Below are 27536 nucleotides of genomic sequence, written 5' to 3'. Positions count from 1 at the left end.
GCCCTAGCACAGGGTTTGCCAGAGTTTCTTACTAGAAAGCCAGAGGGACGTGGCACTTTGCAATAAATAAGTGGGGTCCGGGTTCCAGTTTGGGCACTCGGTTTGTAAAAGGTTCTCCATCACTGCCCTATGAGGAACGACTTAGGGAGCTGGGGATGTTTAGCCTGGAGAAGAGAAGGTTAAGAGGTGATATGATAGCCCTGTTTAAATATTTGAAGGGATGTCATATTGAGGAGGGAGCAAGCTTGTTTTCTGCTGCTCCAGAGACTAGGACCCAGAGCAATGGATGCAAACTGCAGGAAAAGAGATTCCACCTCAACATTAGGAGGAACTTCCTGACAGTAAGGGCTGTTCGACAGTGGAACAAACTCCCCCGGAGTGTAGTGGAGTCTCCTTCCTTGGAGGTCTTCAAGCAGAGGCTGGATGGCCATCTGTCGGGGATGCTTTGATTGTGATTTCCTGCATGGCAGGGGTTGGGCTGGATGGCCCTTGCGGTCTCTTCCAACTCTACGATTCTATGATTCTATGAATGAAGTGTGCCATTCATGTTGCTGGCCTACAGCTCCCCTCAGTGCTAGTCAACCAATGGTGAGGGTGGAAGGAAGTTCCCATCCAACAACTTCAGGAGAGCCACACATTTTCCATCTCTGGCTCCAACTCTGAGGGAGTAGGCAGCAAGCATACTGCTAGTTTAGTGATGTACAGAATACACATTTTGTTGTCCTCAGAGAGAAAGGGAAACTTGGCACAACAAGAGACTCTGCCAAGTAAACAGTGGATTGTCATGAGATGTTTTTCATATTTTAGTACCTTTTTCCCCACACAAAAAATGTTTGTCCCAAAATCCCACCATCCCTTTGGTTTCTTGTGCAAGAAAATGTGGGGTTTTGTACGCATACGTTTTTCACACACACAAAAAAGTTCTGCAGCTCACCTCCTCCAGTGATCACAATTAGCCAGATGCTATTGGACTGCTAGTCCCATCAGGTCCAACCATTGCAAATAATGGTGATGGATAACAGGAGTTGTGATCCAAGAACATCTGGTTTGGCACACATTTCCCCTTCCCGAAGAAAGGGGTTCACACAGGCCAATTCATTCCACCACTCCCATTCTTTTCTATTTTTCTTTTTTTGAACAAAATTCAACATTACCCAGCTCCTGGAGTCTAGCAGCAGTCCACTCATCCACTACTGAACTGTTGGCCATCCCAACCTAAATCCTTTGGGAATTAGGGAAAAAATATTTTTCACTTCTACATAGGTTCTTAGTTGCCCCATTTTGGCTTCTGTCCTTTTGGCACACAACCATCAGAGGAAATGATGATACAGTCTCTTGGCAGGGCTTGTGAACAAGACTTCAGCAGGGTTTCTCTACTTCAGAGGGACAGGGATAGTCGAAGCTGGATGGTGCTTAAAGGCACAGTTAGCTCACTGTGACTGAATTCAACAGAGCAATGTTCTGCGGACACATCTCTGATCCAGGAGACAGCTGTCAATCATCACCCATCTTAGAATTATGATGAACAGTGATGTTATTTCTACAAAAGCATTTATAGTCCCCCTCTCTCCAATTCAGACAATTGGACAATTTAAAATAGTGTTGTGATCTTGTTTTTTAACTTTCATCAGCAATAATTTAAAAGAATATGAACGGATAAATTAAAAAAAAAACCTTGGTGGGTGTTATTAAGTATAACCCTGTCTTCACTTTAAAAACAAAGCAATGACAGAATCACTACACTATTTTACATTTCTAGTGAGACCTTCCCTGCTCCAGGAAAACAAAATGGTTACACAGAAATCATCAGGGTTGATGACACTCCACAATAGAAAGCAGAAACATTTAGATGGAGTCCAACTGGCTGTAGCATTAACACACTTCTAACACAATTATTAAACTGTTTCCTGAGTGTGACAAATCACACATACCTTGCAACCATAGTACTTGTACATGCTCCCTGTGTAACCTATGCACACTCATCACATTTCACAGATACATTATCAGGTCAGAAGAAATGGCTTACATTGAACCTCATTGTTAGGAAAAATTTTTTGCCATAGCATCAGCCACAGAGATAATTCAGCCACAGTCCCTTTTTCATGGTATTAGGTATAGAAGGCCCTACACATTTTTGAGGTTTCCTCCTTTCACATATAAGGCAATCTGTCTATGTGTCTAAACTGGACCTTGGACAAATAATTTTTTGGATGACTCTCCATCCATTGGGGATTGTGTAACTTGCAGTCCAAATAGTAACTTTCCCAAGCTGTGGTCTAGAGTAAACCTACCTTCTAGAGCCAGGTCTACTTCAAAGTGACATATTTTGAGGCATTGCTCATAGACTGACAACTTTTAAGTGACATCTATCTATCCCAATAGTTTATTATGGGCATAGACCAGCTTAATTAAGTGACATCACCAATTGATTAATTTGATTTATATTTCATATTTCCTCCAGTGAGCTCAAGGCAGTGTACATGGTTCTCCCCTTCACCATGTTTGTCTGAGATGATGATGATGATGATGATGATGATGATGATGATGATGATGATGATGATGGCGGCCGTGATGGTGGAGGTGGTGAAGATGAAGATATAGTGTCACTTATGTTGAAGGTACTGTACAAAAATAAAACAATAAAACAGACTGCCCTACCAAATGTGCACCATCTAATTAAAACATAACGACTTTAAAGTTCCAAAGTTATAAAAGTGTGTGGGTTGGAATTTTCTTTGGCTAATTTGGGAGGATGTCTTGAAACATCATATGACAATTCATGCTTGAGGGCTACCTCTTGGAAGACAGAGTTGCAGAAGTCTGACATAGGTGTATGGGTTTTTAAAAACTGGTGCTCTTGGTGTGATTAACTGCTGCCTATGGAGCTGAAATTGATGGGGAGGAGGCTTCTTTTAAGCTTTTTTTAAATATAGGTTTTACACACAGGTTTTACATAGGTTTGTTGATTTTAATTACTGCAAGTAATACCTTTTTAAGTTGCCTTGTACTTTGTTAAGGAAAAGATGGCTGGTAAATAGGGGCTGCACCCTCACCACTGAAATAATCCAGTTTTACACCACTTTAACTGCCACGGATCCATGCTCTGGAATTCTGGGGATGGTAGTTTGTTGTAGCACCACAGCTTTGCTTTGATCAAACTACCATTCCCAGAATTCCACAGCATGGAGCTGTTGCAATTAAGGCGGTGCCAAAACAAATTTGTCTGCAGTGGAGATCCAGCCATCATCAGGGGAAACTTGGATGAATAAATGATGAAAGAACCCTTGGGCTCTGATCTTAAACTGCACTTCTATTACCTCTCTAGTCTAAAACCTGCTGCCACTGATTCTCAGGCATTCTAGCTCCCATCCTACCCACAACTTCCGTACTCTCTTACTGGATCAAACATTATTGAGATGGTTCATAAATGTCTATAGCCCACGCAGAGTAAGCAGGCAAACCGCCATGCTGGCCAATATACCTGTCACAAAACCCAAGCAGAAAGGCCTCTTCCCTCCCAAATCCATTACATGCAGATGTGATGTTGTACACTGCCATCTTCCTAATGGGTCTTATGGGGCCAGCATACTAAGGCAATGGGGAGAAAAAAAAAAGTATTAGGGGCACGCCTTACATAATTATGTGGAAAAGCCCTAACAGACCTTCATGCCCAGCGTTGAGACTGGAAACTCAATTCTGGGCAACTTTTCCAAATGCATCTCCCATCGGACTGCCAGCGTGCTGCTTCCTCTGATTGTCCTGTGCCGAGACCTGTTGCTTAGCAACAATCGGTACATTTGTCCTTAATAAATTGCTGGCACTGCAATGGCCAAGACTGCAGGGAGGGGGTGGGAGGGAGGAGGATTGCATTGGGGTGTCTTATTTTATTTTTTGAAAGGGAACACCATGTGGTCTGCAAAAAACAACTACCGCCACCATCCAAAAAAGAAAGCAAAAAATTTAAAAAAGAAATAAAATAAAAATGCAATCTGTTCGTGCAGACTGGCCGAGGCTGAGTCAGCCTACAGACTAGACTGGATCACTTTTAGGCAGCTACATGGGAGCAACTGGTTGCATGATTAATGAAGAATCTTCGTGTTAGTCCCCCCCCCCCATGGCCTTCCATATCTGTGGGGTGGAGGGAGAACAAGGTGAAGGTGTGAGGGTGGTCTGGAGTCAGTTTTCTCCTATGTGGATTAGCCTGATTGTGAACCATTCGGAGAGCTTGGCCCCATTACTTTAAAAAAAAATCACATGCTGGGTGGGTATTTTGGGGGGTTGTAGTCCAACACAGTACTTTTTCAAGCTGTAGTGTGGCATAGGAGATTATCGCACAACATTTTCCTGTGGGCTGGGAATGGGATGTAACCTGAATGGAACGAATGTTATCGCACAGCCCCATTCTCATTCAGTACTCATCCTGCACCTGAAGACATTTTTTTCTTTCCTCAGTTCTTTCTTTAAACCATGTATTTGATAATGAACAAATCTTCTAAGTAAAGCTCCCTATATATGGTTTTAAAAAAAATTAACACCCCCCCCCCCCCCCGCTAGACCATGTGTTTGTGGGATGTGCATGTGGGACTAGTTGTTGTTCAGGTCCTGCCTTGCCAATTCATTTCTCTGCTGCAGAGATCCACTACTGTGCATCATGCTTCCCAACAAAGAAGATGTTCCTCATTACCTTTGGTCCTATTTTTTTATTACAAGTATTTTAAAAGGCACTCTATCTCCTTTGATCTGGACAGAATATTTCTGTGATCCTTTTGTTGCAAAATATTTGACAAAGCATAATGTTTGATCAACCTTGTTTCAAATATCCCATGACTGCATCATATTGTGTATGTTTTTGTTTCTTCTCCACTTTCTCTAGTATGAGCAAAGCAGATGATCAAGAGTTACTTTTTTAAACTAGTCATCATACAATCTCCCAGTCCATGGCCAGTTTAGTCTGGAAAAATAACTTTTCCAAGCTGCAGGCCAAATACAGAAGGGCTGGCTTATTACATTTTGCAATATGTCATGTAATATTCTATTTAAAGATGTGGATCCATAACAGTGTTAAACTACCAGGGGTAGCTGTGTTAAACTGCTTAACTGTGTGCACAAAACTTCATTTGTGATCACTGTCTTTAAGGGAGAAATAACAAGCCTGCTAACAATATGTTTGCAAGTTCTTCCTTGCTTTGAAAAGTGAGATGGTGGGCAAATTAATGTTTCATCTTAAAATGCAGAATTGTGTCTTTCATGGGTACATTTTCATTCCAGTGTCTCAGATTTCGATGCCATCAGTATGCAGCTGATAGCCTGTGCTGCCTCTCTTGACCTTTGTTGATTGTATCTGGCTGTCTCCCCTTTTGGTCTTGTTTTTTATGTTGTTGTTTTTATCAGCCACACAGTCTGATAATTATAATGATTTTTCCATTTAATTTGCTATTTTATTTGCATGACATGGGCCTATTGAATTAGAAAGGTGAGATTATAATTATAAATTACGTATTTAAATCTTCTTAAATACATAAATAAATTTAAATATTCTTAAATACACAAATAATCAACACTATTGTTGCAGTTGCATACAGACTGAAACATGCAAATGAAATGCCAAATGGGTTAGTAAAACCAAAGCCGTCTTCACTTTTCTCAGCCAACCGACTAGCAATTCAGCAAGGACTATGTGTGAGTCACCCTGAGAACTTTTTGTTACAGAGTGGCAGCTAAATGCCGTGAATGAATGAACAACCCAACAAACCTTGTTAGTCTCAGAAGCTTGCATAGCTTAGCTGCCAAATTTATACACAATACTGTAAAAAAAAAGGATGTAATAGAAATGAATTTGGGGAAGAAAGGGAATTTGCAAACCAGTTTTCCTTTCAGAATTTCACAATGTGTATTTTCCTAATTAGAACTTGTCTATCTATCCATCTACCCCAGTGTTAAAATGGTCCTAATTGTCTCCAATGAGAGAAGGACCACCAAAACAATGGAATATACATAAGTATTGAATTATCAAGTCCCTGTTTATCCCAGGGTTTAGTCTAATTTGGACTAACAATTAGATTTGGGGCATGATCTAATAATGGACATGGTAGGATGTTGTTGTTGCGCCTTCAAGTCCTTTCAGACTTATGGGTTTTCTGGGGCTGAGAGTGTGTGACTCTTCCAAGGCCACCCAGTGGGTTTTCATGGCTGAGCAGAGTTGTAATCCAGAGCTCAAACTACTACACCGACTCTCATGTTAGGTGTTTAGAAAAAGCAAGATGGATAATGATTGAATTTCATAAGTTGAGCTTCAACAGCAAAATCTGATTATTTTTTTAAATCGTGCAATTTGTGAAGTATTGCTCAGTTAGAGGGGGAAAATACACATAACCCAGGAGTCTAGCAGTAATTTGGACATGGACTCAGAGGTTGCAATAGGAATCAGTGATGTCTACAGAAGTGATACGAGGTCCAAGCAATACTTTAGAAACCCTGAGTCTGAGACCCATGAACCTAGATCATCATTGTTGGCTCCTGCATTCGGAAGAGACACTGAGAAGAAAGTGGGACAGTTGGAAGGTATGGTAAGATGATGTAATGTAAACATCTGCAATGTACATATTCACTGCCCTCCCAAAGAAACCCCAGAATGATGACCATCAGTTTCTGCATCAGGTTTAAAATATTTTATACAGTCAATGTTAAGATTAGCTGTCAGAAAGATATACAATCAGATGAGGAAAGAGAGTGGTTTAGGGTGATCATAGCTCTTTGCTTCAGGACCTAAAACTCTTGACACTTAACTTTTGCTACAGGAGGCAAGTGGGGAAGAGTGCTTCTAAACATGTCCAGAGTACTTCTATGCATGTTTAGAGAACTTCTATTTCACCACACATTAGTTGTACACACACACACAACCTTCACAAGACACAGCAAACTGTGATTGAGAAAGCAATAGAATATGGCTTCTCAGAAGCCTTGAATCCTCACGGTTCTGTTATTAGAAATTAACCACTAATGTCACAGCCATGTCTTGCACAATGAACTGGTTCACATGGGTACCCATCCATCCACAATGAAGATTATTATGACGTGTGATTGCATTATATCTCTTTGATGGAAGCCGTTTCCTGAGAGTATTTGTGATAACAGGTGGTATATAAATATTTTAAATCAGGAGCAACATATAATCTATGGGTCACATATAAGGGACCCTTGAACCCCTGTTTTTGGGTGCTCACACATACAGCCCTGCCTCCAGCACCATGTCACTGAAGTTGTGGCCACCAGAGCAAGCAACCCAGCTTCAAACAAGGGCTCTCAACCATTTCTAAAGCTTCTGAAGAACATGACATAGCCTCATATGGCTTTATTGTGCAGTCTAGCACCACAGAGTCAAATCTTGGCAACACTTGCTGTGGCTGCATGTCTGGCAATGATAGAGAAGGTTGCATTCCCTCTCCCAAAGGATTGTAGGGCAATCAGGTATCCCCCAATTGTCCCAGTTTGGTAGGGCTCTCTTCTGATTAATTCTCTATCATCCTGTTTGTTTGGGGTTTTTTTTGCCAGCTTTTAAAATGTCTCTTTGTTTCTTATCCTCTCATTTCCCCTTTGTCCTCAGCTTATTTCAGTTGCTGCAAACTGAGCTCTAAGTAGTTTGTACTCAGTGTACTCAACTTGGGAAGGGAAGAGGAGGAGAAGACTCTTACCCTTTCCAGTAGACTCAGGCAAAAGCAAACTACTGCAGCCTCTTTTAGATTGAGCGTTCTTCCTCATTAATAACTTTTCCAATCTTGATTACATTCTGATGTTGTTTGGCCTTACATTTCCCATTTTTATCTGTGATATGTTGGAAGGTATGCAGTCATTCGCTACTCCCCATCTCAACAAGTTGCCTTCTCCTGTTTTTAATAAATAAAAACAAAATGACTTGTCTGCTTGTAAGAGCATGAAGTTAGAGATCTAACTGAACAGACAGTACCGTTGTGTTCTGCTCTGGGCTAAAATAGCACCGTGGTATTGTTCCATGTGTTGTACAGAGACTGACTCAAATCCAAAGGAAGAAGGGGTGAGAATCAGTTTTTAATAGTGAAAATAGGGGGTGTATAGATAGGCTGATCCAAAACATTCCTTTTCTTGCCTGCAATGAGCCTTCCTGTAAAATGCTTCCCCTGTGCACAACACATGATTTCCCCACATCAACCAAGCTCCAATAGAAGTATGCTGAGTGGGGGAGCACCCAGAAAGAACGACCCTTAATTATAGAACTTATTGTTATATGTCTTCATATAACCTCTGACTTATGACAATTCTATCCCAGGCAAGATTTGTTCAGAGGTGGGTTGCCTTTGCCTTCCTCTGAGGCTAAGAGAATGCAACTTGCTGGGTTTCCACAGTTGAGCAGGATTTGAATCCTGATCTCCAGGAGTCCTAGTCCAACACTCAAACTACTGCTTCATGCTGGATGAGTTGTATAGTATTTGTCAAATACAGTCAGCCTTTGGTATCCATGGATTCTGCACCCACAGACTCAACCATCCATGGCTTGAAAATATTTTAAACATTCAAAAAATATATAAATTCCAATATGAATTCCAGAAAAGCAATATAAATTCCAAAAAGCAAACCTTGATTTTGCCATTTCATATAAGGGATACCATTTTACTATGCCACTGTATATAATGGGACTTGAGAATCTACAGATTTTGGTATCTGTAGGGGGTGTGTATGTGTCCTGGAACCAAACCCAAATGGATACAAAGGGCCAACTGTGTATGTATGGTAGTGGGGAGAAAAGAAAGACCTCCTGACATTGTCCCACTCATTTATAGTGTAAAGATAATTCAAATCTCTCTTCTTGTCATTTAGATTGCTTATGGCATGGTTATGATTAAGGATAAAAAAGAAGCACTCCATTCATGTTCAGAAACACACACTCTCAATTACTTCAGTGGTAGAACATTTGAACTTTGGCACAGAAGGCCAGCTTGGCAGCTGAGGAAGGCTAGTTTAAACCAAGCCCTGGAGAATCTTCCAAACCACCAGTACCTCCACCCATGTAGCCATCTCTCTCTGAAAATGGAAACAGAAGTTCTCAACCCTTGGCTGCCCAATGTGGTGAATTCTTACCACGTTTCTTGCCTGCTGGAGCAAAGAAGAGGTGTTGGATCTGGTGCGAGGCGAGGGTGGGGGGAGCAGAGAAAAAGATGCAGATATTATTGTTAGCATTTGACTGGGTCCCTTCTGTGCTTTGCCGTTCATTTAAAATTCCGATTTAAAAACCAAAAGAGGCTCTTTAAAATTTCCGCATTAGCATGCCGTTTGTATGTTAGGCCAAGATGCTCGGGGATGCTTTTTGGCAGAAGTCGCTCTCTGACAGCTTTTGCCAGCAATAAAACAACACATGAATAAAAGAAAGTCAGAAGCCGTTTTTAACAATTTCTTCTCCTCTCCAATACATAGTAACAAGGCAGTGGTGGGTTGGAGGCTTGAGGACAGAGAGCAGGCCTGGCTGGAACACAGGCCATTGTCTATAGTGGCGCATGTGGGTCTTGTGCTGCTGTGGAATGTGGGATTTAAAAATATATTTTTCTGCAAGGGGGTAGTTGATATCAAAGAGAGAATGCTCTTCTCCTCTGCCCTCCCCCCCCATCAGTCTTTCTGCCTGCCTCCCTCCTTTCCTCTCCCCCTTGGGGGAATCTCTTCCTTCTTCATAAGGACAGATGTCTCTTTTGATGAGGACAGGAGGATTTGGCTGGCTTCCTGGACCAGCCCAACTTCATTAATGGGGTTTTGCGCAGCTCGAGAACAGGTGGGGTCGGAGAGCGAGCATTCTCCGAAGGATGTCGCGCCACATAAAATACGATGGTGCTGGCGGCTGGGTGGGAAGAGGCTGACAGACGGCAGGGTAGAAATGAAGGCATGTGTTGAGAAAGGTGTTTCTCTGTTTATTGTAAAAGGTGTTTCTCTTTTTCTGGTAGACCCACACGGCCATTTTATGCAATCCTTTTGGGCAACCAGTGCACATTGGTAGACAGGCACCTTCCATCATGTGAAATATCCTGAGCACTCCAAGAGTCAGCATTTGGTACCTGGAAAAGGCTATGTGTGTTGTCTTTACTGGAAAAACACAACCTCACAAATTATGAGCCACAGTAATCTAAACTCTGCGACAAGGAAAACAAAGCCAAATTCTGAAGCAAGTGAGCTATGGATGCTTGTGTAATGAATCTTGTAATATTTATCTGGGCCTAAATACCCTAAAGGCACCAGATCCCATCTGGTCTTGGAAACTAAGCAGAATCAGCCCCGGTTAATATTTGGATGGGAGACTGCCAATGAATACCAAGTGCTATAGGCTATATTTCAGGGATAGGAACTGGCAAAAACTACCTCAGAGTATTCCTTGCCTAAGAAAACCCTATGAAATTCATAGGGTTGTTACAAGCCTACAGGTGACTTGTGGGTGGAGGCTTATGTTCCACCAGTGTCAAAGAGGATCCAGACTTTAACAGTTTTCTCTGATTAATCCTGCATCTGATAGGCATGGGGAGACCAAAACCAAAACCTTATGCTTTGCCCATGAAAAAGTGTTATTTAATGAATCCTTTGTATTTGGGGTTTTCACTACTTGTTGACTATATCATTCTAAGCACATCTTCCCAATTTGAAGAAAGACAGGGAAGGAGGCAAAGCATAATTATGCACCTAAAAACACTTTCTTTTTCTTTTTAGGTTTTCAGACATCCCATGGGATCATGTATACTGTATAAAATGTCCCATGTATGTATAAGATGTTAATGCTATAATGGCTTGTGAGATGGAATGTGGATTTCTCAATGTCCTTAGCATTTGCTAACTGTCTTTTGCTATGAGATGAAGGGCACATCTCACTTCCCTATTGTTTGCACCATTCTGTCGGGCTTTAGTTTCACAATCTCCTTGAAATATGCAAGCTTCCTTGTCCTTGACTTGTCCTTTTCCCAATTTTTGTTTCTTTACCACTCACAAGGCTCCTCTTTCCACTTTCTCCATCTCCTCATTGTCATCATCCAAATCTCTTTCGCAGACCAACCTCTTTAGAGAAAAAATTGTACATGAAAGCCAACTGTTTCCATGTTTACTTGGAAGTAGACCCCACTGAAGTGACTGAGATGTACTTCCATATATCCATGGGCAGGATTATAGCTCATAGCTCAAATCTCATGCAATCTCTAATCTCCCTCTCAAAAAAGTCTTATTGGCTTCCTAGTAAACATGCATAAAATGGAGTCTTAGTGCATAGATATGCTTCACAGACCTCAATATCGCTTCAAAATAATCCAATAAGTAGCCTTTTCTCTGGGGATCTTGGAGGTCTCTCATTCATAGGGTTGCCATAAGTCAAGTCAACTTAACAGCAATGACCAACAACAAAGCATTTTCTCACATTTTACTGATTGAAGCAGAGAAGAACAGACAGGCTACCTTCTTCCTCCAGAACTGAGACTGAACCCAGATAATAAACTTAATAGTTACACAGCACTCTAATAACCACGCATAATACATTATCTCTTTAATCCTTGCAACAATGCTACAATTTTATCTCCACCTTGTACTGATAGTCTGAGAAAACAGTAGCTTATGTGAATGCCCCTAAAATATGTTGAGTTTATAATTCATCACCACCTTTGGTTTCAGCTGGGACTTTTTCCAGGATTTAGTAGGAGCTTTCACAAGACAGTAGGCAGAAGGTGCTTTTTTTTAAAGTACTGGATTGCTCTGGAGGGTGATGGAATCCAGTGCCAGCATGTTAGAATTTGACACAAAATGGAGAGCACAGTACATAGAAACCCTTGATCAAATGAACTTCTGAAGTATGCTTTGGAGTGTCATTTAGCTGGCCCAGTAGGTGGTAGGTACATTTATCATTTGGTGGACACAGTTTCTCTCCTGTGATCGTCTCACAAATCACCCTCTGATGCCACTCTCACCTAGGTGGATCCAACTATCTATTCTTCTTCTAGTTTCAAATACATATCTATAAAGCCCAGGTACAACAATGCTAACTGAACTTCAGTGTTGCCAAGGTGCAGTTGCCATAGCATAAATAAAGTTATTCATATTCCACCAGCCTCCTCCTCCTCCTCATGGCCCAGCATTTCTGAACCGTCTGGAAATGCTGGCACCGATTCCACTCCTCAGCACTCCCACGGTGAGCCTGCACGCATGGCAGGCCGCAGCTTCATTATGATGATTGATTCCTTCGGCAGCTCACACACAGTGGGGCCCCAGCTACCAACAGGAATGGGGGCAGAGAGAAGAAGGTGATGGAACAGCAGTTTCCACTGAAGGCTTCTTCTTGGCTCCTCTTTGGGGACATGCTCTCCATAACAGAGGGGCTTAAACTGGGTTAGTGACATAGGCAGCATTTCCATCGCAAACATGGAAGCTAAAGAACACAGGGAGAAAGTCCAAAACTGGACTTTGCATTTTTGTCTCTCTTAGTCCTAAGGTGAGTCTGAGAACTTTTGTGACCATCAAGATTCAAAGGGCAAAAAGACTACTTCCTGCTAGGATGGAATGGAACAGCAGCATGTTTTTCAACGTTCCCACTGCCTGGGAAACAACTTTGACCTCAACTAGTCTACTGAGGGATCTCTAATGGTCTGCCACAAAAGCACCGTTCACTGGAAATGATCCTGAGTTCAGAGTTTGTATCTGACATTGGCTAGACCCACTGGGACTCATCACTGCCTCATATCTTACACTAAAAAGAGATTTTGAAAAGGTGTGGGTTTGCATAGTATTTGCATATACTAATTTATCTTCATAAATGCATTTGTGGAAATACTGAGGTTACATATAGAAACAACAGAAAGCCTACCATATATATTGCGAATTCATCCCTGACCTCAGAAAGGCTGTTGTGTTCAAACAATGGAAAAAGGAAGCCCCAAATAATCTAACTGTCAACCTTAGTGGGCAGACTCTATCTAGAGAAGATTCTCTGCTGGGAAACTGAAAAAATGCAGCTTGCCATATTATGGGGGGAAACTTAGAAAGATATTTTTGGGATATGACTCTTAGTGTCTCTCATCCATCATAGCCATTTGCCATGCTGACTGAGGAAATCTGGGTGTTGTAGTCCAAAAATAACTTTTCTGAGCTTTCATCCATTCTGGATATCCATCCATCCATCCATCCATCCATCCATCCATCCATCCATCCATCCATCCTTCTATCCATCTCTCTCCACATACTTGACTCACATATATGAACTCCTGCACCCATCAGTTGAGCAGTGGTGGGCCTACAGAGGAGGAATTGAAAACAAAGCAGATTGTTGTGGAGAAAATAAAAACCAAAAGCACACAACAGGGAGATATTGGTGAATGAAACTATATGTGTTCTGAGAGGAGAAAGGGATGACTAGATAGCTATTCTCTTCTCTGTTAAATGGGTGGATTGAAGAGAAGGAAGAACAAACAGACAGGATGACAGACTGACATGATGGATGGATGAGTATATTAGACAAGACAGGGCACTAATGGAGCTCCTGGGTCTGCCAGCTCAGGACTTTATCCATGGACAGAAAGTACAAGAAACAAACAAAAACAGCATCTGATTTGGCGCAACTCTGCCTCCTGAACTAGGCCATGGACTAACAGTTTAATATACACACACTGGGACAGAATTATTTGCCCTGAAGCTTGTGAGGACTGGATAGACAGCTCATCTCAGCTCCATCCCATATCCCTTGCCTATAGACAAAACAAATTTAAAGACCTGATTGGTTTACTAGATATAAAACAGAGCTGTTATTGCCATCAGGCAGCTGATGCTGGGACAGGTGAGAGTAGATGAAGGACCTGAGCTGTGGCCCCCCTAAACTTAGCTGCTGCCTTCGGGAGTCTTGGAAGATCTTGGCCCATTGGCAATGCTGACATATGATTTAACTCTCAATCTGTCTGGCTTCTGTACATAGGACAGAAGGTGGGCAGCACCATCTTTGCCTTTTCCTTAGGCGGCAAAAGTATTGTGAGCTGGACCTGATAGAAATGACATATCGAAACCATTGGAGGGAGGGAATGGAGCAAAAAAGGTGCAATGAACCAGTCTCATGGTTTGCAAATTGTGTATACAGGAATCCTCGATGAATTCTCAGTCAGAAGGTCAAAAGCAAGCAAACTTCCTTGACAATAGTGGGAATGGCTGAGGCAAAGGAGCCTGCTCTTGGTTTTATTAACTTTAAAGGAACCATCCAAGGTGCTGAACTTATTTGGAAGATAGTGTTCTCCGCCTTGGATAGTTCTTTTAAATTTCCAGCCCAAACACACCCTGATCGACATGGCAGCCACCAACTGTCCCTGCTGGAAAGAAGCCACAGCGAACAGCTTCACTGCCAAGTTTCCCTTGTGTCATTTCAAAGGACTGTTGAGGACATTGTAGCTTAGGATGCAATCTTGGTTCATGTGGAGTAGGCATAGGAAATTACAATGGGTTTTGCTTGTGCTCTGGCCAAACTAAGAGGATACTCAATGGACACTGGAATCTTCTGCAATACACAGCCAAGGGATTGATCTACTACAAATGGATGCAGGATAAATAAGAGAAAATGTGGACTGATATCATGTCAGATGCATGTGAGAACCATGGTTGATCTGGCAGGTAAAGAACTTCCCAGCAATAGGTTTTACAGTGACCTGTTTTTGTTTTATTTTGTTTCTTCTTAATACAAGCATTAATTCCAGTTATAATATTAGAAATTTTTGGTTTGGATCCTATTTGGATAATAGGAGGAAAATCAGGAGATGCTGGGTTTTAGGGTTTTCTTTTTTGAATGGGTGGAGGCAACAGAGAATGAAAAACGCTGCAGGAGGCAACACTTTAACTTTGGCTAATGAAATTCTCCAGTATTTGCACGAGAGAGAGAGAGAGAGAGAATTGCATTTGCATGTCTGCCCATCATAAAACTGAAGACCAGAAAAAGTGGTAGGTTTTTAAAAACTAAAAAATAAATGCGAAGATCTCTTTTGTGGGGAAAGATACTTTCAAAGTTAATGGAACAGGTACCATACACATTGTTTGTCCAAATATTATACAAGATGCTGATTTCCACATACAAAGCCTGGAACAAGGTGGGACCCGGGCACCTCAAGCATCACCTGGTGCCACAAGGACTTGCCCACTCATTAAGGTCAGTCTCAGAAGCCCTGCTTTGTGTTCCAACCACCCTGCCATCTTACATTAGCCGTGATGAGAGATAGATCCATCACAGCCATGGCCTCTCATTTTCCTAATGACAAGCTTGCCTGATGACATATTTTTCCTCTTCTGTATCAAACAAAAGCTTGTGGGGTTTTGCCCATACCTTTTACATGTTTGGTATTGTTTTAAGGACTGCTGCAGTTACTTAGTGTCATTTTACAGTCTCTATTCCAGTAATCCAGTGTGGCGTAGTGGTTTGAGTGTTGGATTGTGACTCTGTAGACCAGGATTTGATTCCCAGCTTGGCCATGAAACCCACTGGGTGATCTTAGGCAAGTCACATGTTCTCAGCCTCAGGGAAGGCAATGGCAAACGTCCTCTGAACAAATCTTTGTCAAGGAAACCCCATGATAGGGTTGCCTTAGGGTTGCCATTAAATTGGAAACTACTTGAAGGCAAAAAACAACAATAACGTTGTTGATATGAGACTAATGTTTGGATAGAGGTGGGTTTATAAAGCAGATCAGTTACTATTGGGAACTGCCTTAATGACGCTAGGAAGGTGGCTACTATTTCCTTTATAAGGAAAATTACAGGTCCTCACTTCTTTTCTTCGCAGGCAGTCCAGGGGAGGGAGAGAAATGAATAAATAAATAAATAAAGCAATACAAAAATAGAGCTCTCTGAAAGAGAATACTAAGGACCTCCCCAAACTACAGGTCCTAGTATTCCATAGGACAGAGCCATGACAAGTTGAAGTGATGTGATACATTTCAGGTGGGTGATACATTTGGTTCAGATATGCTAAAGGAGATTTAGAGCAGTCTTCCTCAACCTTTTTACTCTTGAGATCATTTTCAGGTCTCAGGGAACCCTTGCATGAAAACTGTTATAACTACAACTTAAGCTTGCTTGCATCCCATCACAACCCCTTGCATAATTTCTAATGACTTCTTTCCTTGGGTCGAGAGTTGAGTTTAGATGATTAGGTTTACATCATCTTGGGTTGCGCAGTGGTTAAATGCCTGTACTGCAGCCACTTGCTCAAAACCACAAGGTTGCGAGTTCAAGACCAGCAAAGGGCTCAAGCTTGACTCAGGCTTGCATCCTTCCAAGGCCGCTAAAATGAGTACCCAAACCGTTAAGGAATGGGGGGGGGGGGGGAGAGAAACATTAAATACTGCAGGAAAAAGATAGAAGAAAATGAAAACTAACAAAATCTGATACTAACAGGTACCAAAAAAAGTAGCAATAATATTATTTTAACCAGAAGTAGAACATACTTTCAGGAAGCCATCACATGAAAAAATATATTAATAGGAAGTACAACTATCTGCTGAATCTTTAAGGCTTTTAACTGGGGTGGGAACATGTGGTCTGCCTGATGTAGTTGGACTACAACTCCCACCAGCCCCAACCAATATAACCAACATTGAGAAGTGCTGGGAGTCCAACATCTGTAGGGCCACAAGATTAACACCCCTGCTTTAAGGTGAGTTTCTATGTATGCTCAGCCTGAATACTGGTGTGTAAATGCAAATATTGTAAAATGCTAGTAATCTTCTACTGACTTTCAAAGGAAACCATACCTCATTAAGTATGTTGTGCTTAAAACAGAAGTGTGGCTAACCTGATCTTGTTGGACTGCAACTCCCTTCATACCTCATCATTGGCTATGCTGGCTAAGACTGCTGGGAGCTATAGGCCAATAACATCTGGACCATGCTCCTGCATTGCTTCAATGTAGCATAAATATCCACTAGCAGAGTTACATTATACTTCCACTGCACAATCCCTGTACTGCATAGCAAAGTAGTGCAATGAATGCACATGGCTGTCATTCTGTTGCACAGTAGCAATGTGCACTGGTGGCGCAGTGGTTAATGCCTGTACTGCAGCCATTCACTCAAAATCAAAAGGTTGCGAGTTCAAGACCAGCAAAAGGGCCCAAGCTCGACTCAGGCTTGCATCCTTCCGAGGTCGCTAAAATGAGTACCCAGACTGTTGGGGGCAAATTAGCTTACCTGCTAATTTGCTTACTTGCTGTTCACCGCTATGATCTTTGGAATAGTGGTATATAAATAAAACATTATTATTATTATTTGCACACTACTCAGTTAATCTGATCTACATCCACAATGGTTGCACATGCAGAATTCCACTTCTGCCACTGTCAAGTAGATATGGCCATTTCTCATTGTCCACAGAATTCAGTCTGCATTTATAGTACACTTACATTTGCCCATGTCACTAATAGGATGCTGGCCCTGGAATTGTACAAAGTGTCCTAGCTGTCAACACTAGAACTTCTTACCAATCAGAGAAGTGAAGCAAGGAACATGACCATAGTTTCTGTCTCATGCCATACAGCCTGAAAAACACCTTGGTTGGTGTTGGTAGCCACAATTGCTTGTCCCCACCCCTTCTTCCCAAAGAGTGGGGATGCCTCACATTTCAGGAGGGGGCTGATCAGCGATCGTGGCTACCAACACCTTCCTGAAGCTGGCAGTTATGTGCACATCCACACAGCAGCCTGTTTTGGGAGACAATTGACAGCTACAATAACTCGTTCCCACCCTTTCTCTCAGAAGGTGGCATTTGGCAATGCAGAGCACATGATCGTAGATTGCCAAAGTGCTATTGTGGGGAAAAGTGTACTAAGAAATGATGTCAAACTGTTCTGCTTCCATTCTTAAACTATTGCGACTGTGGCGGGACAGCAGGCTGGTGTGATAAAGTTCTCTGACATTTCCAAGTGCATCCCCCAAAGGTGGCCCAACGTCCACCTCCCACTGTTATTTGCATCTGTTCCTCTTGTATTGCCTTCTTAGCTCCACTAGGGAATGCTTTTTCCCCTTGGGATGAAGCAGGTTCCTACTGCTGGGTGCTTCCGCCACTGATTAAAAGTCTATCTGTCAGTGACAGTTAGTGGACTAAGTGGTTTGTATACTTGCACATTATGTCTAAGCTTGAAATATGAATTATTAATGTATTTGTGTATATTTGTCTATATTGTATGATATGAGTGAAGGAACTGTTTATGCCCTAGGTGGGTGCATAGACATAGATGTGTATGTTTCCTGTTCTAAAATCAAAACTGAAATATTGTGGGGAAACCCACAACAAAAAAGGAATATAGAGAGGTGCTTCTCCCCTGCCCTGCCCTGCCCTAGCTCTGTTGCCGGCCTTGCTTTATTGAACCCTTTCCTGTATTGTTATGTATTATTTATATGTACTATGCTATTATTTCTTAGATTGTACGCCATGGGCAGCTTTACTTTTATCTATTTTATTGTTTGTATGTACAGCGCTGTGTAAATCTACAGCGCTATATAAATAAAGCATAATAATAATAATAATAATAATAATAATAATAATAATAGCAGCTCCATGAGCTGCCCAAGTAGTAAGTTTGCCTGGCTATTTTCCTACTTATTTCCCTGGCACTTAACAATGGCAATTAAGGAATTGCTATTAATGAATTATTTCACCAGTGTTGTTGTTTTTTTATTTTTAGCAATTGGGTTTTATTGCACCTGTTTTCACTGTAAAGTGGCTTGAGGTCTTTTAAAAAAGTGGTAAAATTTATTTAATAAAGGATAAAAAATAAAAATGAAAACCTGCCTACTTCTTGCCCATCCCTGTTGTAGGTATAAGCCAGGTGTGTGCCTGATGAAATATTATTAGATGCCCTTTGAAAGGTATTGGGGCGCTTCTGCATGCTTGCTGGATCAACAGAGCAGTACCTTCCACCTGCCATACTTCCAGCTTGGTTAACCACTTCTAGTAATGGCTAGTAACATCAGGTTTGTTAGGTTGGAAAAATCCCATTTTAGGTGTGGTTTCGGAAACAGCTGCCTTTTGCCATCACTTTGGAGGCCTCATTTCTTTCTTACAATATATATTTTTTTCTGCCACCGCGCACTTTTAAAAAGAAAATGAACATGCACACCCGATTGTGTATATGTGTATGTGTTTGTGCGAGCTAGCCCTCCTACTTCTTTGTCCCTGCTGTTTTCCCTTTTCCTTTTTCTCCTTGACAATGTTTTAAAAATAAAAATGAAGCAAACACCACAGGTCAATTCCATCCCTCTTTGACACAGACGTTTGAAAAATCTTCAGCATTATGTCAACAACGGAGCGTGCAGCTGAGTCCCAGTTCGGGCTCACAGAGCCATAGCTCGCCAGAGTGAGGGTTTCTCGCCCTGCCAAACTGAGTAATTAAAGCCTCTATCACCAGTCTATAAAGATGTGTTCTCGCAAACTGGAGAGAGGAGGAAAGGCAAAATGTGAGGCCAGTGGCGCACTAGGGTTGGCGTCACCCGGTGTGGTAACTCATGGAGCCACCCCCTCAATGACCTCCTCCCATACCAAACCATACAGAGTCTTTAGTAATGCTTTTTTAATTTTTTTGGTAGTAATATTACTCATAAACCGTAATTCCGGTATGTCACTGAATGTACTTGCAATGCAGCTAGCACAATTAAAATTATATCTTTAAATTACAATATCAAACTCACAACCCAAATGTATTTACATGTATATCGTTTCATGTGGTTAAAGTGAAAATTTGGTAAGGTGATATTTTTAAGGAAAAGCTTAAAATAATATATATATCTTTGGGGAAAAAATGTGAATTTTTAAAAAAAGTTCTTTTCGCTTCCCACTGAATCTATACAGTATAATTTGTATACTGTATATTTTGTATATTTCTGTATTTGATTGAAGTGTATTGTAACCCGCCTTGATCTGTAGGGAGAGGTGGGATATACATTATTATTATTATTATTATTATTATTATTATTATATTGCCCCATTCACACCATCTCTTCAGCATTTTGAAGGAATACAGGCAAATGCCACTGCCCATTTCTTCCAAAAGGCAGATGTTTGGAGAGCAGTGGTGTCATACATACCCCTTGGAGTGTCACCTAATGTGACCCTCACCCCCTGCACCCTCTTAGTGACACCCCTGGATGACTAACTAATATTTCCACTTACAACTCCCATCATCTCTAACTACTGGCAATTCTATTTGGGGATGATGGGAAATGCAGACAATAAGATCTGAAAGAACCCAGATTGTGGAAAAGGTACTGTAGGGTTAAGGCAAAAGGGGGGGGGGGGGGGACATGTGACTTTCCAGATGTTACTGGACTGTAACTATTGCCAACCCTAGTTTATGTAGGCTGTGGTTAAGGACTATGAGAGCTGCAGTGCTAAAAAGTCTTGCAACAGAAAAAGACCTGTGGTGATTTATCGTTGAATTGAACAGCATAAAATGGTATGCCTAACAGTAGACAGAATTCCTCCTTTTCCTGGTGTTCCTACCTGTTGTTGGCTGCAGCATAGAAGAAAGTTTTACGTTTCAGAATCAAGCAGTAAGCCATGGTTTGGTAATACTGTATGTGTCCCAACAAATGTTGTCAGACTGCAACTCCCATCACTCCTGGCCAGCATATTCTTTGCCAAGCAATACCAGGACATGCAACCCAACAACATTTGAAGAGTCATATATTCCCCACCATTGTGGTACAGTTTGTAAGTGAGATTTTTCATATTTTAGTGCTCCCCTGTGAAAAATAAGAATAAGAATAAGATAAGAAAACAGCATGTCAGGGAGAAGGCAGGACAAGGCCTCATTCTTGGTGTGATAAGTTTGTGTTTTGTACAGATTTTATACATAAATAAGTATTCTGGTTTCCAGAGGGAAATTGAGAGTGATCCTCCCCCTTTAATGCTTATATCAAAGAGGGAATTTCAGCAGGTGCTGCTTGTTACCTGGCTGTATGACAAGTAACACCTGCTGAAAGTCCCTCTTCTGTGCAACCATTAAAAAGACAGGAGCCCTCTCCAGTTTTCACTCTGGCAATCCTAGTAAGTATTCAGGCATAGAATTCTTCCAAGCATAGCCTGACCAAAAATGCCATACAGGAGTAAGCTTTGCCCTTCATTTTCTGAAGAATACATAACCCAGATCTCTGTTTAATGCTCTGGTAGCCAAGATGGTTGGTGATTTGAGCAATGGACTGTGACTTTGAAAAACAGCATTTGATTCCGAGCTTGGCCATGGAAACCCACTCAGTGACCTTGAGCAAGTCACACACTCTCAGCCCCAGAAAACCCCATGATAGGGTCACCTCAGAGTCGCCATGAGTTGGAAATGACTTGAAGACATACGTCAACAATGACAAATGAAAATCTCCCCTCCCCCAATGTTATTGGACTGCAACCGCCATAAACCCGTGTCTTCACTACCAATGCTCATGGATGGTGGGGGTTGTACAACAATTTCAGGTCAACACATCCCCTGGTTTATTGGAGGTTCATTCTCCTGGAACAGAGAAATATGTTCTCTGAAAAGTGGCTTTTAAGCATTTTCACTAAATGTAGACACACGATGCCTCATTGGTATTGAGCTGCTGTTAATACATTCGGAAATGAAACTGCAAGTCTCTCTTTTTATCTCTGCATGTGTGTGTTATAAAATCTCACTCACTGGTATATTTCACAAATGCCATGAAAAAAGGTGGAGAAAATTGTTTCCGTAATGGTGCTGTTGTGTGGACCAACAATATTTTAATGAGATATTTCTGTAAAAATTGTATATATTTCATTAAAATACCATATGTCCACACAACAGCACCATTACAGATGTATCTCTTTAGTTGCTGCTGTGTGCCTTCAAGTTGTTTTGGACTTATGTCAACCCTAAGGTGAACCTATCATGTGGCTTTCTTGGCACGTTTCTTCAGAGGAGGTTTGCCATTGCCATCCTCTGAGGCTGAGAAAGCGTGACTTGCCACCCAGTGGGTTTCCATGGCTGAGCCTGGATTCAGATCCTGGTCCCCTGAGTCATAGGAATTTAATTCTCAAGCCACTATGCCATGCTGGTTTATATATGTCTGTAGTGTGTGTGTGTGTGTGTGTGTGTGTGTGTGTGTATCTATCCACATATATGGATCTCTCTCTATATATATATCCACATCCATATCATATATAATCTCAAAATATCCACACGCACACATGTAATATATATATATATATATATATATATATGCATGCACTGAACAGTTATAGCTCCCTGGTCTCTTTCCAAAAGAAGACCAATTCCCGAGGGTCCCTTTAAAAAAAATCTTAGAATCCCCCTAGTGGCCAATGAGTCCAAGTGCAGACATGGTTTTACCCCACTGAATTCATAAAGCAAGATTATAGGTACCTTCCTTCCCTACACTAGAGTTATCATCATCTGCATTCTACATCTAATGAAGATTTTCATGGTATGGTAATAACAGCAAAAATAACTACTCTCCACTTTAGCTTGTGTGTGCCGGACTGTTCTCAGAGAAACCGGAGCCAGTCCAGAAGAAAGCTGGTAACTTTATTCCAAACTGGACTTGCCAGCTTTTAAACTTGCATCACAGGCTCTTCAACAGTCCAGATCTCACAGGGCCAGTCCCAATTAATTATATGTCACCCCACTTTTTCAGCTGCTATTAAAATGTCTCAGTTTCTCTCTCCTCCTCCTGCTTTCTGTCTTCTTCCTCAGTTGGTGCAAACTGAGTTCAAAATGCAAACATAGTGGCCCTTATCACATGAGCAAAATTTGAAGTTATCTCAGGGTCAATTTGAAGGCAATGCAGGGGCAATCATGGGGTTTCAATCAGGAGCCATCTTAAACACAATCAGGGGTCATTCCAGGGTCATTCCAGGGTTAGGTAAATCCTCTTTTTCCCTGAATTTACCTAACCATGGAATGACCCTGGAATGACCCCCGATTGTGTTTTGGATGGCTCCTGATTGCGTTTGGCATCGTGTGAAACCCCATGATTGCCCCTGCATTGCCTTCCCATTGACCCTGAGATAACTTCAAATTTTGCTCATGTGATAAGGGCCAGTGTGCATTCAGTGAATTCAGCATCTGGGAGAAGAAAGGAATGTGCAGAATCAGGCTCTTCCCCTAGGCTCTGGGAAAAGCAAATTGCTACAGTCTCCCCTGGCTTGTCTCTTCTTCCTTACATTTTGTTGCCTTGACCACACTCTGATGTTATTTGGCCACACATGTCCTAGTCTGCCCCTGCAAAATATAGGAGGAGGCTGTGATATCAGAGCATGAATTTTCCTAGCAGTCAGGAACTACCTTATCTTTTTTACTCTCTGTACCTTATGCACTTTGTAAATGAATAATGACAAGACGAATAACAACAGTAACACCTCTTGTAACACCAACACCTTTAAAAGCAGCTTGATCTGTAGATATCAGTTTATCACTGTCACTATCAAGAGTAACTTCAGGGTGGGAAATGGCTCTTGTCGTCATTCAGCAATCATCTTCCAGAATGATTTTTATTCCAGTCCTAAATAAAAAGTTCTGAGGTGGTTGTTGTTGTTGTTGTTGTTGTTGTTGTTGTGTGCTTTCAAGTCCTCTCCAACTTATGGCATCTCTAAGATGACCCTATCATGGGGTTTTCTTTCTTCACAGGGGGTTTGTCATTGCCATCCTCTGAGGCTGAGAGAGTGTCATTTGTCCAAGGTCACCCAATTGGTTTACATGGCCAGGCCGGGATTTGAACCCTTCTTTCCAGACTCATATCCAACACATAAACCACTACACCACACTGCCTCCTTTCTGAGGGTGTTTGCATTTTAAAATAAAACTTCTTGCTCTTTTGTTGATTAAATACTTAATGTCACCATCAGCATGTTAGTATTTAAGGTGCAGTGGGGGCTCTGTGGTTATTATTACATACTAATTGCTGTACTTTTAAAACTTGTTATCCAGTAACATTACTTCAAATCAGTGTGTCTCTTAAGGGTATAGTAAGGAGTGGGTGAGAAATGCTATAGCGGAGTGATGGTGGACAAAAGATAGTTTGAGACCTACTGGTATTATTATTATTATATTATTTTATTTTCTTATATCCCACTTTTCTCCCAATATAGGGACTCAAGGCAGCTATAAAACTTTGGTTGATCTGCAGTAGATTGACAAGAATTTCTGGCTTCCAACTATTTAACAATAGCCGTAACAGAATGACTTTCCACAGTCACTTTATATGACACTCCTGAAAAGATGAAGGCTTGGGAATAACTAGGACTGTAAACTCTGTTCAGTTCTGGTATCCAGAGAATATATTTTTGGGCTCAGAATTCTTTTATTTCAAATGTATGGTTTTTATAGGTTCATAGATTTCAGCATTCTGGAACATATATACAAAGAACATCTTGGAAGTTTGAAGTCTGCCCTTCCCATCCAATCTCCTTCAGTTTACAAATTTCTAGCATTGCAGAGAGGGAGATTTTGAAAATTATCCATACGTAGAACGTCTACATTTGTTGTGTTCACATTGTCTTGGTAACTTTGCATCCCTTGGTATTTTGATGCCTAAACTGTATTCCTCAATGCTTAACTGAAATTTTAAGTAATTGCAGTTAAGCATTGGGGACTTAAATAAAAGTTCATGGAGGATAGAATTTGTATTTGAGGGGGGAATGCTCTCATTGTTTCCTATGTAGATGGACCTCTGCCACATTGTAGCCTGTTACTTAACCTGCAGTCGGATTAGGGTTTTGCAATCCTAAAAATGCATATCTACTCAGAATTAAGAGTGTGTTTAGTGGACCTCACTCCCGTATGTAAGTATATACAGCAGGAGTGGGCATGTTTTCTGGGGAGAGCTAGTTTTTATGTTTCTGAGAACTTGTTGGAGCCATATATATTGCCAAAAGAAAAAGGGAAAAGAAAGAAAAGGAAGGAAGGAAGGAAGGAAGGAGCAGCATTAGCAATGGGAGGAAGATGAAGAAGGCTGGAGAAACACATACTTTTAATGTCATGCTGCAGCATTGTGTCAACAAGGCAATAAAGCAGTAAACAAGGCAATAAAACTTCAGCTGGGAAAGAGCATTTTCTACTCTAGTCAACCCTACTGTAGTTGTGTGCCTGCATAAAACAGGCAAGAGAAACAGTAGTTGCCTCCAGAAACCCCTACTAAACATGCACAAATAGAAAAACAGAGAGAAAAGGGGAGAGCAGTTGTGCCTCCCATAACATCTCAGCATATTTAAAAAGCTTCAATCTATAAGTTTGGCTACCAAAATGTAAACCATAAGTGGAGGCTGTTGGGAAAAAAGTCATTCCTGGATGCACTTTGGAAGACGACTTCAAGTCATTTCTAGAATATTTAAAATGTTTTTGTCTACTTATTCAAGACCTACCTAACCCGGTTACTTTATTTCAAATGTACGTACTGTTGGTTTGGAATTTAAAGGTTTGTAAAATATGTTGCACTGCTCTTTTTTCTTGTTGTATAGAACTTATCTCTATTCTTTCCGTGTTATTTTTGTTTCTGGTACCACATTTTCTGTTAAAGAAGTAATGCCCAGGAACACATTTACTTCATTTACAGAGGTATAGCTACTTTAATTATTCATCTTTGCATACAAGAATGAAATAGACTTTCATTGCTACACCCCTCCTACCCTGCAGCTTCTGAGGTTTTTTGCGTAGCATTTCCATCCTGCCTGCCTCCCATCCTCAAAACAATTGAAATTGTCAAGATGGTCACACCATTGCCAGGTACCTTTTTCGCTACCTGTACTTGCACTTGTGAACTGTATTCAGTTCTGAGAGTGGCCTTCTCTAAAGGTCTGGCAAGTGAAAAGGTGTTGCCTTTGAGTACCAAAAAGATCTATCTGTGGGATCCACTGGTTTCTGAATGCTTATGGCTTTTGATGTAAACAAAAAGCAGGTGTTTGTTTATAAATAAACAGGAGTGGGACTTTATTTTTAACACCCGAGTTGTGAAAGCAAGCAGGTGCAGTTGAAGATGATGTGAGAGACCCCACCCACCCACTGTCAGCAGATATCTGGTGAAATTCAGTTTGCGGCCTGGAGTGCTTGCAGCTGAGCAATGAAGGAATGAGCCCATGCAGAAAACCCGTTGCGTGACCTGGGAACCACAATTGTCTTAGAGGCTCTGGTGTCATTGGGGTTTATCACACGGGAGGCATAAAAGGCATACTTCCAGCATAATAGCGCAGTCGCGCTGAAGATTTTTAGACACATTGCTCTCATCCAGGATTTATCCCATGAAGATCCAGGAATGCTCCAGCAAGAAACCATTCACAAGGAACTCCAGGGAATGACTTGTTGCTGGAACATTCCTGGATCTTTACGACATAAGTCCTGGATGAGCGTACCAGCATCTGAAAATCTTCAGTGTGATCATGTGATTATGCCAGGAGTATGCCTTTTACTCCCGGTTCCCCCCATCTGATAATCTATTCTGTAGACATAAATACATTTAGGCTGTGCATATGATATTGTAATTTAAAAGTATGGTTTTAATTGTGCTAGTTGTTTACAACAGTTATGTTGTAAATTACCATGACATTCAGTAATATATGAGAATTATGATTTATGAGTAGCATTAGTACTAAAGAAATGACTAAGGATTCTGTTTGGTGTAGTATGGTGGGAGGTCAATGGGGAGTGACACCATGAGTTACACACTGGCTAACACCAACCCTAGTGACACCACTAAATGGAGATACAGTGATGGTCAGAACTTTATCTGCTGAATTTTTTATGGGCCTGACTATATATATGCCTTCATTACATCCACTTTGGCCTGATGTAACAAGCCAGCATGGTGTAGTGGTTTGAGCATTGGACTATGATTCTGGAGACCAGGGTTTGGATCCCTGCTTGGCCATGGAAACCCACTGGGTTGATGTTGGGCAAGACACACTTTCTCATCCTCAAAGGAAGGCAATGATAAATGACTTCTGAACAAATTCTGCCCCCAAAAGCCCATGATAGTGCCAGTTTAGGATTGCCATAAGTCAGAAACAACTTGAAGGCACATAGGAGCAACAACAATGTGTTTATGGTGGGCTGCCTTTGAAGACCACTAAGAAACTTCAGCTGGTCCGAAGACTTGCAGTGGAACTGACCATATTGAGTACATAACATCTGGTTTGCACCAGTTCTACTGGCTGCTGGCCTGTTTCTGGGCTCAAGCAAAGTGCTGGTTATGACCTATTAAAGCCCAGCATGGCTCAGGTCCAGGTTATCTAATTGTATCTCCCTATCTCTGTGGTAAGATGTTCTGGTGAGAATGTTCTTGTTGTTCCATCATCTGACAGGTACATCTGATGAGAAACCAGGAGAGGGTCTTCTTGATGGCTGTTCCCAGGCTCTGTAACTCCCTAGAGATGTTAGACTGGTACTGTCCTTGCCATCCTTTCATAGGCAGATGAAGACCTTTTTGTTTCAGCAAGCCTTTGAGGGCTGATTGCTGAGGAGGAAAAGGCTTCTCATGTACAGGTTGAGTATTCTTTATCTGAAATAACCTTAGCCCTAA

At 41.4% G+C, this 27536-nt stretch overlaps 1 protein-coding gene across 4 annotated transcripts in view; it reads left to right on the top strand.

Annotated features, from left to right (window-relative positions):
- Window positions 1–27536, top strand: part of CDK12 (cyclin dependent kinase 12) — a 151032-nt gene that overhangs the window by 98589 nt on the left and 24907 nt on the right. For 2 of the 4 annotated variants that reach the window (XR_016281886.1, XR_016281885.1), the window contains one exon: window positions 2462–2668. The gene's annotated coding sequence lies outside the window, so the exon portion shown is untranslated. Of the gene's footprint in view, window positions 1–2461; window positions 2670–27536 lie in introns of those variants that run through there. The other 2 variants (XR_016281883.1, XR_016281882.1) reach the window with 2 other exon arrangements.

The sequence above is a fragment of the Sceloporus occidentalis genome, unplaced genomic scaffold (genome assembly GCF_023333645.1).
Source record: "Sceloporus occidentalis isolate IW3139 unplaced genomic scaffold, rSceOcc1.0.p SCAF_7, whole genome shotgun sequence".
NCBI lineage: Eukaryota > Metazoa > Chordata > Lepidosauria > Squamata > Phrynosomatidae > Sceloporus > Sceloporus occidentalis.
Note: the sequence above shows the minus strand (reverse complement) of the source record. Positions and strands in the feature narration are given on the sequence as shown.